Below are 14,704 nucleotides of genomic sequence, written 5' to 3'. Positions count from 1 at the left end.
CTTCAAGCCACAGACTATTGTACTCAGCCATTCATTTAGATATCTGGTGGTAGAGACTGCATATTTAAAAATCACTTGATCACCATAAAATTCATTTTAAAAAAGTCATTACAACATGACACATGAATTCTCATTAAAGTTCTAAATATAAACTAAATTAAATATTACATCATTTCTGTTTATGTTGTTAGTCTCGAAATCATGTCCGACCCATCGCGACCCCATGGATGTTCCTTCAGGCCTTTCTGTCCTCTACCATCTCCCAGAGTCCATTTAAGCTCACACCGACTGCTTCAGTGACTCCATCCAGCCACTGGATTCTCTGTCGTCCCATTCTTCTTTTGCCCTCAATTGTTCCCAGCATTAGGCTCTTCTCCAGTGAATCCTTCCTTCTCATTAGGTGGCCAAAGTATTTGTGTTTCATCTTTTATGTTTATGCATACACACAAATTGTTGACGGTATTCATATACAGAGGTTGCTCAGTAATCAGTATGTTCAAAAATCAACACAAAATTGTGTGTTCAGCAGAGAGCACTTAGGACCTCTAAAACAGATTGCCCACTTGACAAGTTCTCAGGATAAGCACTTCCTGAAACCTATGAGGTTCCTAGTTTATAAACCTATCATGGAATAGGCACCAACCTAAAATTAAAAATTGAAAGCAGAAACTCCGAAAATAAGATGACACTCAAGCACAGAATTAGATGTGTTATTGTCAATAGATGCTCTGTATAGAAGTTATGTGGCTGATTGGAATGTAGACACTTTATGATTCTGGCCTTGAACTATTGCTACAATCACTGCAAGTATTGCAGCTATCTGAAAACAAAAACAAATGGACAGTCCCTAGCTTGTGGCAAGCATCTACATGTTTCAGCATCCAGGCATCCTTTAGTAATCGTGGAAAAACACAGTCTGTCTACCAATGTGTGATGAAATCTGGATATTGTAAGCAGCTTACCATTGCGTGAAGTGAAAGTCAGTGTGTGCAGGTTTTTAAAGTAACAATATAGCATCTGAATAATTGCGTGATTTGGGTTGCAAAGATATGACAACAAACAAAAACAAAAAAAATACAGCTCACAAGCTTTTATGGGACAGAAAAGGAGCAGGCTACTCACAGATACTATTTGTACTTTTTCTCCCTAAAAGACAATAATTAGAAAATATCTGATCATCAAAACAGCTGATTGAAATAAATTTTGGGAAGTGCTACGTAAAATTTGAGGTATTTGTTGCTCTGTGCCATCTTAGTGCCTTTCAAATGTATTGGCATTAGGGCATCTAAATTAGCCATATCCTGACAAATCCAGAAACTTCAGTCATATTTATCTAAAAGATACCAACTAATCTAGAGCCCAGTCCAGATAACTAAGCAATAGAACATTAATCTACATGGTAGAACTTCATCCATCTGATGTCCTTCGTTGTATTATATCCTGAAATATTTACCGTCAAAGTAAATGCAAGGTTTGTTTGCAAAACTAATATTTTTCTAGACCTTGCTTTTGGATAGCTTCTATCCACGTGTTTACACAACAGCACAAATGCAACATATGTATTTCAGAGGAGAAGATAACTTATGGGTCTCTGGATTTTGTTGAATAACTCTCAGAAGCCACCATCCACCTGGTCAATAGTGCAGCAGCACAAAAATGATCACACTTTTTATGCTTCGTCTTTAAAATGAGTGTGGATCCATATTAGTGTAACTGGAGGCAACTTTTATAATGTTTTTCTCATCACTGCCATTGAAGAAGTGGCCAAGTGTGCCGGGAGATCACAGAATAGGCAAAGCCAAATATTTGCTTTTTTAGATTGTAGGGCTTTTAAAAGACAAATGCTGTGTTGAGGTAGGTTTGCCTTTTAAAATGGGAAGGGAGGGAATAGGAAGGAGGCTACATTGTTTTAAGTATAAAATGGAAGGTGCTTCTGAAAAATCTGCAAACTCCCACAAAAATATGTTTGGCTCTGTTTATTCTACTAATGCCACTGGGGCCCCCAAACTATTAGCTCTGGTTTATCCAGCTCTGCTCTATAGGATGCTCCAGGGACCCTAAACCTTGCCAATACTCATAATGAGGATGTTGTGCTTGGTATATCTTCTTATCACAAACAGTGATATACAATCTGCGAAGGACACCTGTTTCATTCTGAGCCAAAAAAACAATTGTAATATTCAACATTTCAAGAGTTAGCATGATTAAGCAATATTACCTGGATCTGCACCAAAGCAATTTGGAGGCATTTAGTCAGTGACTATAAAGAACACCCATTTACAAAAGATCAATCTTGCTGGGAAGTGTAATTATACAGTCCTGTAGCTGATGAAGATTTGTAAAACCATTGTGCTATTTCTTTTAAGAGTAAGCAATATCATGCAAAGCATAGAAAAAGTGAAGAAATCAGCAGAAGATTAGCAAAAGGATATCAAAATCAATTTAAACTTAAACTTAACTTAATTCACTATATCTCTGCCTGCCTTTCTATTTTCACAAGCATTTCCTTGTTTCTATATGTCAAAATACAGATATCACACATTGCCTTTTGGTTTTAAAATTCTCTTACCACAGGGGTGTCAAACTCACAGCATCATCACGTGACGTATCGGGACTTTTCCCCCCCTTTGCTAAACGGGGGGGGGGATTGAGGGTGGGCATGGCCAGCACGTGACTTATCCAGCCCAAGGGCCATGAGTTTGACACCCCTGTCTTACCTCTTGGAAAATAAATTCCAGCCAGCCATAATTGCCTTGGTCTTCTTACTTCTCTCAACCCATTTACTCTTTCTTAATATATATTTGCTTTGCAAATCAGATCTCTTTCATTCTCTTTATAAGTTATATAGGATTTTTGAGTTCAGTTTGCATTCATTCTTCACTTATTCATTCTTAATTCGTTCTTTTCTTATCTGTCCCTATTGCAATCAACATACCTTTATGGGGGTTTTTTGATATACCCCAACTCTCAGTTCCATGTAACAAAGTAGGCAAAAGTCTGTTGTTATACACAACTACTTCTTCTTCCTTCAATCAACATTCATTTCTGGTAGATCACATAATGTCAATTACTTTTGTACCAGCATATCTAAAATTTCTCTGTCCTTTTCCTCCTCTTTAATAAACATGATATTAATATTTATCTGCTTGTTTAAATTTTTTGCCATTTATGTATAATTTCCATTTTCCCAACAGGCACAATTGTCTTCATCTTCAATTATATTAGTATTCATGTCTATACTCCTTGTTTCATAATAAAATCTATTTTCAATAGAAGAGAATATCTATAGCTCAGGGTTCAACTGTGTTTTTGCACTGATGATGGGTAATGAAATGTCTGTAAGCAAACAACCAAGATCAGAAAACACCAAGTACTCCACAAAATCTACATTCACTGCAAATCTGATTACCAACAAAAGGGCAAAATCTCTTTACTATCTTTATTACAGACCCAAGTTCTTATAATTTTACACAGCACATTTCAAATGCTTGACACATACTCATCACTCTAAATAAGGGGTGAAACACATGTAAGCCTAATTTCACTGCTTGGTTTCAAAAGGGATAAAATTAAGGGATAATTTCAGACTTCTTTACTGATGTTGGAATTCAAACAGATCCTGGAAAAACTTCTGTTTGACTAATAATTTTTGATAACTTTATGTCCTGGATGGGTTAACTTGAAATTCTTTTTTTATCTTTTAATGTTTTTTTGCACGCAGCTCAAACTTCAATTATTTCTCATATCACCTTAAGCCAAGCATTATATTTGAACCATGGAACAAATGTCATACTGTGAGAAATAAGGTTACCTATTTCTAGGTCACTCTCTATACATTTTCACAGATTTATAGTTAACCAGATAATGTGGTGACATTATCAGTAAGGAAGACAAGTTTTAGGTTGCTACAGTAATGGCTGTATACTGAATCACACTATCACAGCCTTGTAGGCTGTGAACTTTGCTATGCTATTCTCTGCCCTCACATATCCAGTTTGAGACTTGATAAAGATGGGCAGGTAGAACTTCTTTCAGGAATGTCCCTCATTTGCTTTCTTTTCTCATTTAATTCTCATGATCATTTAAAGTATAGCATTAGCAAAGATGGAAAAGCACCCACAATCTCTGCTGCCTACCAGACACATTTCTCAGCCCATTGCTTTTAAGGTCGTGTTTTTCTAACTTGGCAATTTTAAGATATGTGGACTTCAAATCCCAGAATTCTCCAACCATCAAGTTAAAGATGCCAAATTGGAAAAACGCAGCTTTAAAGTTTAAAGGTTTACTTTCTCCTCATTTTCCTTTTCCACTTCTCATCTCAAGGTGGAATGTTAACAACTATCCATTTCAGTGGGATTCTTCTTTCCAAGTTAGAAGCAAGCTTTGAAAAGTCTTCCCCCACCTTCCAAAGATAATCTCACTCCCTACTGTCTTTGTTCAAGTCTGATTTACAAGGCATGAAAAATTGTAAATGATGACGTTGACCTGTGTCCTTCAGCTGAAATACTTCACTCAGTAATGCTGATGAGACCACAAGAGAAGTCACACAACTGTGCAAATTACTGTGGCTTTGAGATAAAATGTAACTGATTTTTAACAACAATGGTTCATTGCCTTCACTGATTAACAGTGAAGGACATTATTATTCTCTTATAAATAGACCATTCAAAGAAAAGGCAGCTTTGCTATGAGTTATTAGCAATATTACTATTAATCTGGTCAGCATACTAGAGTGTTTGTGTCAAAATCGCTAGAATTTTTTTACTTTAGCTAATGTGTTTTCATCCCTGATTTCTTTTTTTTTTCCTTTTTGCTTCTGGTTTGCTTAATTTTCATCTTGAAAATTAATTAAAAGTTTCAAATTTATTGATTTTCTTCTAGCTCACCTTTCCCAAGCATAGTGTCCTATGGATGGTGGGAGTGTGTTTCATTTGTACCCTTTGCCATATTCCCTGCAATCATCAGCTTCTAAAACATTGCTTTTAAAAATATTGCATATCCTTGAATGGAGGGAAAAATAGCCAAAGATCAGGTTGACAGGGAGAAGGGGAAGGAAGAAACTAAGGTCCGTGCAAAGCCCTAGTTGATCAGAAACACCAGCTGATACTGAGCAAATTTGAGTTTGCCAGATCACAATCTATAGGAAGGGCAGAATAATTTGTCAAGTATTGCAAGCTTGTTCTATGCAGTGTGTAGCACAGCTCTGGTTTCGAGAATGGAAGTTCTTTTTAAAAGGCCATGTTCTTTGAAATTAAACCTGCTTACTCATGAAACTTTCAAGTCCCTTCTTCACTAGACAGAGCTTCCCAAACACTGATAAATGCTTTATTGTTCTTTCGTGAAGCTCAGTTGTGCAAGCAGGCAAAGAAAGGGAGGGCGGGGGGGGGAGGGAGGGAGGAGTAATTCAGCCCTCAGCCCTGAGAGAAGAAGCATGGACCATATCATGTGATATCAATTCCCAGGCTGACATCATGCCCTTTCCATTTGTGGGAAGCTGTGCTTCTCCAGCTCTAAACTGGTCTAGCCAGTCTGGGAAGAAAAAGATCAGCTGTGAGGCCCTGTTTCTCTTCCTTCCACCAACCCCCCCTCCCCCTTCAGCCTCCTCCTGAGACTGCGTTGTGCACCTGAAGCATCACATGTGGTTTTGCCTTCGACGGAGGTGCATCGGGTGTGTGAAATTTGGCTCCTAAACAAGTTTCGCCACATGTCGACAAGCTAGGCTTCTGGTTCCCATGAGATAATCCTGGGCGGGGCAGGCAATCACTCAAAATCGAAAAATAATGAAAATGAACAGCTTCCCAGGGGTTATTGTAAAGCTCCCTCAACTGATTTTCTCAAGGAGAGAGCCAGACTGAATGAAACTGCTGGAAGCATCCCAGCAAACACAAGATTATTATATATCAACAAGACCTCTCCAATTGACAGAAGTTGACCCAAATTATAGTTGTATCTTACTTCAACAGTGGTGTTAGGATCATCCTTTTCACCAGACCTGAAGAACATCATGGTGGCTTTGGGGGTGAGGTGGGACTGGAGCAACCTGAGACCCCACATTTTAAGTGCAACTCCACAAAAGCATTAAACATTGCCATCAAGTTATAATTTTAGGGGGAAATTATTATATGGTGGGGGAGTCATCATATTAGCTATATTTAATCAATATATTTTAATCAAATACAGGGAAGATACATCAAAAGTAAGGAGTGTACCTCCAACTCATTTCTCAAAGAGCATTTGTAGCCCTTGGCCTGGAAACAGTTCTACCACTGTGACTTAAGGGATGCAACGCAAGATGCGAAGACATTTTAGAATTTCTTTCTTTCAACAACTCATTACTTCCCCCAAACCCCAATATTTCATTGGAAAAAACTACTATAATAGGGCTAGGTAAAGGTAAAGGTTCCCCTCGCACATATGTGCTAGTCATTCCTGACTCTAGGGGGCGGTGCTCATCTCCGTTTCAAAGCTGAAGAGCCAGCGCTGTCCAAAGATTTCTCTGTGGTCATGTGGCTGGCATGACTAAATGCCAAAGGCGCACGGAACGCTGTTACCTTCCCACCAAAGGTGGTTCCTATTTTTCTACTTGCATTTTTTACGTGCTTTCGAGCTGCTAGGTTGGCAGAAGCTGGGACAAGTAACGGGAGCTCACCCCGTTACGCAGTACTAGGGAGTCGAACTGCTGAACTGCCGACCTTTCGATCAACAAGCTCAGCATCTTAGCCACTGAGCCACCGCATCCCTGTCCTTGGTATATCCACTTTATTTTGATGCAACCTTTCGATCAACAAGCTCAGTGTCTTAGCCACTAAGCCACCATGTCCCCTTTATAATAGGGCTAGGCCTGCCCAAATCCACTAATTTATGTTAGAAAGACCATCCTTCATTTTAGAAAAACACAGGGATCATGTCCTTGAATCCTCTGTCAATAGTCTTGGCTGTTTCTTCAAAAGGTTTTATACTTTAAATCTTAAGTGCCTTTGGAATACTAGAGTTATCTTCTGCATCTCACAGAGGAGCCTGTCTCGCCTCTGTTTTGCTGCTATTAAGTACCATCAGTCTGAATGGTACAAAGGACAGGATCTTTCCTTGGTGACCCTCCGTCTTCCTAACACCTCCCTTAAATAAGTGCATATGACTTCTTTGTGTATGGCTTTTAAGCAGTTTTTGATTCTTGGCTTTTCTAATGTACGTTTTGAAATTTTAATAATTTTATTTGGTTAAATGGTTGTTTTCTATGATACATTTTATTGATTTTTGTTAGTCACCCTTGGCAAAAATTGGAAAAAACTGGACAGACATTTGTGAAAAAGAGTTGTATTATACTGAAAAGTCCAAATTAATAAGCAATCCTGGAATAATTATGATAATTATTGTCACACATTCCATTAGCATCCACAGCAAATATACAATCATATCAGAATGCTACCCTTAGATACTTGTACCCTTATATCTGACACAAGTACACAACTTAATTCCTAGTCATAACTTGCCTTAGTTCTGCAGACTCTTTTTCTAAAACCATTGAAGACTGGGAGTTTTACATATTCTGTTGGGAAGTATAATTTATCAAGCTTCTCTGCAGTTTTCTTAGAATCTGCTTTTGATCCCTTCTCATGCTTCCAAACAGGGGTGTTTGATTGAAGCTCTACCTGTTTTTCATGTGCATCACAGGTGGAGATGCATTCACACCACTGAGGCAGTTTTCTGGAATTATTTTTACTATACCCTCTGGGCACCCATGCTGCCAACTCTTTGAAGGCTCATATCTCCTCTTTGCTTGTTTCACACACACACACCAATGGCAAATACAACTATGCATATATCTACTCCACTGCACAGACTAAGCAATAATGTGGTTAAGTGTGGGGTTATCGTGTTTATATAACTGCAGATTGGCTGTTCAACATATCTCAGCCAGAAAAACAAGAGCTCATCTTTTATAAATGAGAAAGCAAGGGGAAGGGGGTCAGGAAGAACTGGCCATTCAGTTGAATTAAAAGCTTAGTTGCAGATTAGTTGCCTGACTTTCTTTAAATGTTAGTTTACTTAGTGTAGGTTAACCTTATCTGGCATTTAGATAATTATAACCCTCAGCTTTGAGAGCAAGAGAAGAAAGAATCTCAAGGCAGGAAGAATGTCTGTGCCAAGTGAATACAGACTCTACCCTTCTAGATCGAACGCCATTTTGCTAATCATATCAATGGCATCATAATATATTAAAGCAACCTTTACTGCGTCCCCGCTTGGCTATTTAATTCTATTGTGATTTTCTTGTAATTTACCACTTAACCACAGAAAATGTGTGAGAGAAATAGAAGATGGGGCAATATCTGAGGACACATCTCTGTAACTGTGGGACAAGTTCAAACTGAAAGGCACTCCCTTTGTACTTTCATACCTACTGAAAGCCCATCTGAGGGAAGAATTGTATATGAGTCTGGGTCCCACACTTCACAAGGCTGCAGGGACATGTTGCAATTGATGGCTGTAGAAATACAAGCCTAAGATGGTTACGAAGGGCTATTGGAACCCTGCTTTCCTCTTTCCTTCCAATGAGTCAATACAGTGCCTCGGGCAGTTCACTGACGCGTCACACACCTTCTTAGATCATCCCTTTCATGGGAATAAACTCATGAGAGAGGAGGAGAGAACGAGTTGGTGAGACTCTCCCAAGACTTCAGTCACTGTCAGCACTCACAATGCAGATTTTCGTCAGATAATCCCAAAGCCTTTAATAACCACAAGGGATTTATACATAAAAACCTTCCTGAGCTGTGCCAGGAAATGCAGTCATCTAAGGGACAAAAATTTCAACCTTATGCAAGTTTATTAACTGCTTTCAGAGAGAGAGAGAAAGAGAGAGGGAGTTGTAATGATATTTACCAAAGTATTTGAAACACTAATTGAAATTTAATTATATTTTGATTAGAAGTTTCTTGCTCTGCAATAGAGGACTCCATTATACTCCATACAGATGAATTAATCATTAGGCTAGGAAGATCAGGCTTTGTGAACTTAACTTTAGGGTACATTCACACATTCACAGTGCAATTTTGGGAAAAAAATATTTTTTTTTGCAGTTCTCACAGATACATAACATCATCCTATACTCTTCTGTCCCAAAGAGCTATATTGCAAGTGGAACTATTTGCCAAATCTAATCGGATTGGCACACCAAACATCATGGTATAATTTATTATCAGTCTACAAGAAAAAATATTTGATTTTTCATATGCCTCTTTTATCCGACCCAAAATTTGCACCACATCGAAGGTGTAAAATGTAGCCCATTACGTACCTCCCATACCTTCATTTCTTGCATCCCTTTTTGGTGTGTTTTTAAATAGTAAATTCCTCTCATGACAAAAGCTACCCCAACAATATCAACCACAAATGGGCAAGTCCTGGGTTTTATGAAACATTTAGAGGCCTTTCCCAATACTCTAATGGGTTTAGAGTATTTTTGTAGACCTGTTTGTGGTCTGCAAAATTGACACGCAGATGAGTAATCTCTGGGGAGAAGGAAGAAGTCTCCAGTTTGGGTAGATTAAAAAATGTGAGAAAATGTATTTAGATTATTTTAATGCTTAATGTTTATTCAGAAAAGGAGCAATGGGCTAGGAAGACAAGCCTGACTGCCAAACCCTGGTTAAAGCTGAGCCCTAGGAATGTCTTAGGACTGCAAGAAATGTAGTGAGTATAATAATGTGCTTGTTATATCAAAACGAAGGGGGTTATAAACATTGACCTTAAATCAAGAAAATCTCCTAAATCAAAGTAAGCTGACGATTGAAGGAATTAGTAGACAACTACCATTTTCAACCCCACTTTATAGACAGACCAAGAAGTCAGCTCTGTGAGAGTACTAAAACAACTTTTATTAGCTATACAGTAATAACAGAATCTTGCAAATCTGATTATGATGTCCCCTCTACTTATAGCTGAGTGAATAAGAGAGATCTGTGTCTGAACTATTTCCAAATTTTATCTGGATATTTTGGATTTAACATGTTTTCCACTGGTCATCTTGGCAACATCCATCAGAGTCATCTTCTTTACTCTCTGCAACCCCTGAATTTTTCAAAAAACAGGTTGAAACTAGTTCACAATCGCCTTCACTTCTGCTGACCTTGAAACACTGAGAATAAGGAACCTCTGTGGAGGAAGAGAAAGAAGCCAGGAGGTTGGGTGAGGCAGGAGTTCCATCATTAGGAGGAAAAACAACCCACATATTCTGCAGAGCAGCAACTCTTCAAGGGAAAAGAGCAGCTTTGCTGTGGTTCCAGATACACTGCAGCCAGATCAGCAATAAATGGTCTCAGTTTCTGGACATAGTCAACCTCAGGAGATTGGACAAGCCCAGACCTGATTCTGAAATGGGACAAAGATCTTACGTGGCAGTGCTCTAACCATATACAGTTAAGAGGAATGATTCTCTAGATGAAAACCATTCCATTAGTTGGCATAAGTCAATTGACATAGATGGCAGTTTGGGTATTTCCATGAATAAGAATTGTAATAAATTACATGATAAAATAGGGTGAGTCCCCTTCCCCACTTGTATTTAACTATGACACAATCATAACCTGACAATTCCCCTTGACTTTAAGGTATGGTCCTCACCTTGTCCTCAAGCCATGATGGAGACAGCTTTAAGTAGTACTGATACAAAGCAGGATTATCCCTTTATTCCCATTCCATCCCATGGATAGTCTTCAAACATATAAAACTCTTCTTTGCTGCCATGTTGTGGTAGCTAGTGGACAATGTCGTCCCACAAGACCTTCAAGATCAAATGTTTCCTCACTAAGAAGCAGAACCATCCCATTCCACAGTGGATTCATATGAAAATTGGCAATAAGATCAGGTATAATTCTAAAAGGAGGCATTGGAGAAGGACCAAGCTGGGCCTGTGAAGAGAAGCAGCTGCAACCCTCACCATATCTATCTGGCAGCAAGTTTTTGTGCCCCAAAATGGCTGCCTTCTAAACAGGCCCCTATTTTCAAGACTGAATCTCCTCATGTATTATATACTTTTTCCCCCCGCCTTTACATTTTTTATTTCCACAAAGATTTCCAAATGTATAAACTCTGTAGTACTTCAATCCCAATTATTTTAAAGGCAAAGATGTGCAATCAATACTGGGTATGATCACATGCATTTTGTGAGAATGAGAAAACAAAGGTATGCATCATTATTGACCTATATGTTTACCTTAAAATGCATCAATCTTCTTTTTCCTTATTCAGTGTCAAGAAAATAATGATTGTTGACCTTTTATTCTTTATTTGCTAATTTCCTTATATTTCATTTACTTCCCTTCATCTCTGTTCTCCTTAGACTAAGAGAACTGGTTGAGCAGAGCTAGTCAATTTTGGTTGTCCTACAGTATAGGGCAGTGATGGCTAACCTGTTTGCTGTCGCGTACCAAAAGCAGGGGAACACGGGGGGTGGTGGTTGCGCATGAGCATGCCCACACCCATAATTGAATGCCCCCTGCGCCCCCCATGCATCTGCGCATGGCCCCTCCGCATTCCCCCTGCTTTTGGCACGCGATGGAAAAAGGTTATCGGTGGGCCTGGTAGACCCGTTTTTCGCCCTCCCCAAGCTCCAGAGGCTTTCTTGGAGCCTGGGGAGGGCAAAAATGGCCTTTCCCACCCCCCTGGAGGCCCTCTGGAGGCCGGAAACGGTCAGTTTTCTGATTTCTGGTGGGCCCAAAAGGCCCGTAAACCAGCTGGCTGGTGTGCGCGTGCACGCTGCAGCTGAGCTAGGGCAACGCTCGCGTGCCCACAGATATGGCTCCACGTGCCACCTGTTTGCCATCACGGCTATAGAGCATAGCTAATTGTACAATGGTGGCTTGGGATGCCTACCTCCTCTGCAATGCTAATTAAATATAATGTGATTTAATTTTCCAATTTTGAGGCTACCCAACTCCATGATGATTCTGGGAGCCCACAATGAAATAAAATTGAAAAATAACATATATCAAGCAAAAGAAGAGATGGCTAATTGGAAGACCATCCCATAATATCCACCCCAACCCAAGGCCTGGGGAATGTCTCTGGTATTGTGGGGAGAGAGCAAACAAACAAAGCACTTAGTGTGGTCAGGATTGAGTTTGAGTCTGTTCTTCCCCATTCAGGCCCACATGGTCTCCAGGCACTGAGTCAGGACCTCAATAGCATTGGTCAGCCGCAAGTCAGGATGTATAACTGGGTATTATTAGCATTAGTCTTCACTTAATGCCTACTTGTTCAGTAACATTCAACAACAGCACTGAATGAGGAGACTTACGACCAGTGCTGGGAGTTGCAACTGTTGCAGTGTCCCAGCGGTGACATGATTATAATTCTGGCATTTGGCATCTGGCTAGACAATTATGGTTATAGCATCCTGTAATCATGTGATCGCCATTTGCAGCCTTCACTGCCAACTTCCAACAAGCAAAGTCAGTGATGAAATTGATAGGAGGTCACAAACGATGATCATGTGACACTTTGCACAGAATTCATTTAATGACTGCAATTGGAACTGTCATGCTTGATATTGGATAACTGTCAAGCATAGTCCTGTGACATCATGCTTTATAACTGGGTCACTTACCAAGGAGTTGTTAATTACCATCATCAAGTGAGGCAGTGGTGGCTTGTCCCCGGTTCGGACCGGTTTGCAAGAACCAGTAGTAAAACTGGTGGGAGGCCCCGGCCACCGCCCTGGATGTCGTCATCAGCGATCTGCGCATGCACAGAAGCAAGGGGCATGCGTAGAAGCAAGGTGTGTGCCCGAGTGAAACAAGCGTGCATGCATGATCCCATTGCGAACCGGTGGTAAAGGTAAGTAGAACCCACCCCTGAAGTGAGGGCTTCCTATGCCTATATATGGAACTCACCCAGCAGTTTCAGATAGTTGTTAAATAAAAGGGGAACGAGAGTCAAGCCCTCCAGGATCTCATAAATCCTGTCAACCAGGATTGGCTATTGAGAAAGGAGGAGAGCCAGCATAAATAATATCTCCCATTTCCAGTCCTTGAAGCTGGCTAAAAAGAATACCATAGTTAATGGTACTGAATGTTTCTGAGATATCAAGGAGTCTCAGGATAGATGGATCACCCCCATTCTGGCTCAGCCACAGACCACAGGCAACCAGTGCTGTCTCCATACTGAACCCCAGGCTGAAGTCTAATTAGAATGGATCTAGATAATTTCTGCTTAGCTCCATTTTTCTTGATTTTATATTATGTTAATTCAAGAAATGTCCATATACGGTATGGAAGGAGAGGTAGGCAAACCAGCTTAGAAAAGACAGGGCAGAGCTCCAAAGTCAGACTTTTGTCTTTCCTCTTCAGAGCCATGATCGGTTACGAAGTCAGTAGGACATAACTTCAGATATGGCAACAAAACTAGAGCAGAAAACCAATAACCTTGTCTGGAATGATTGACACACTGACAAATCAGAACATTACCAGAAGAGTGACTCAGAAGAGATACTACAGAGGCAAGGATGGATTCCAGGAACAGACATAACGACCGCAATGATGATCCATGTGTCATGACATCATTGTGCAAACTGTGGTGGATACACATATCAATTGGACAATAAAGTTTATGCTAACTTTGCTTTCTGCAAACTCAAGAATGAATAGCAGTGTAACTCAGTTACAGAAAAAGACCCTGGGAGTGACCAAGGGAAAGGTGTTTTTTTTTTAAAAAAAAATTATTTGGTCAGATCAAGGGAGGTAAGGACTTTGAACAAAGGTATTGCAAAATCTTCTGTTTTACCTTTCAGCTTGAAGGTTTTATAGGCTTTAACCATTCACTGCTGTCTTTGTTTAGCCTTAACACTGAGGCTGCCCCTGAGTGAATCATCCATTCTTGGAAACTTTCCAAAATTTGTGTCGCCATTGATTTCTAATTGAGCAGAACTAAAACTATTTCCCCCTAAGAAAAAATGTATAAGGGGGAAAATTTCTCTCACAAAAGCACAATGGCTTCAATCCACTGAAAATAAATTGAATGGGATAGGATCCTTCCTTCCTTCCCTCCCTCCCTCCCTTCCTTCCTTCCTTCCTTCCTTCCTTCCTTCCTTTCCTCCTTCCCTCCTCCCTCCCTCCCTTCCTTCCTTCTATGGTACAATGCAGTGGTGAAATCCAATTTTTTTTACTACCGGTTCTGTGGGTGTGGCTTGGTGGGCATGGCAGGGGAAGGATACTGCAAAATTCCCATTCCCTCCCCACTCCTGGGGAAGGATATTACAAAATCTCCATTCCCACCCCACTCTGGGACCAACAGGAGGTGGTATTTGCTGCTTCTCTGAACTACTCAAAATTTCCGCTACCAGTTCTCCAGAATCTGTCAGAACCTGCTGGATTTCACCTCTGAATCCTAGACTGTAACAAGGAGGAAACAAGCCTTACTCTTGTTAGTAGTACAATACAGTCTCTGATTTGGAAGAAGCAGAACTGGCTGTTGATATTAAAGGTGTCCCTGAGACCTGCAAAATATTCCATTGTTAGAAGACCTGAAACAGGCAGTGATTGAAATCTCCATGTAGCCTGGACTTCATAAAACATTCATAAAACATTTTGCAAACCACTTTCTCTCCCATCCCCTACTTTTTCTTAATATAGTTAAAATCCGTCGGGGCAGAATCAATATAACATGCTATTTGCTGCAGAGTGAAGACAGCACAGAGTGGAGGGAG

General features: G+C 40.0%; 1 pseudogene; it reads left to right on the top strand.

Annotated features, from left to right (window-relative positions):
- The first annotated feature begins 10,734 nt into the window (after nucleotides 1–10,734).
- Nucleotides 10,735–10,916, top strand: LOC117666105 (large ribosomal subunit protein eL39 pseudogene; annotated as a pseudogene).
- The last annotated feature ends 3,788 nt before the right edge of the window (nucleotides 10,917–14,704 follow it).

Source organism: Pantherophis guttatus, chromosome 1 (assembly GCF_059756535.1).
Source record: "Pantherophis guttatus breed Tessera chromosome 1, ASM5975653v1, whole genome shotgun sequence".
NCBI lineage: Eukaryota > Metazoa > Chordata > Lepidosauria > Squamata > Colubridae > Pantherophis > Pantherophis guttatus.
Note: the sequence above shows the minus strand (reverse complement) of the source record. Positions and strands in the feature narration are given on the sequence as shown.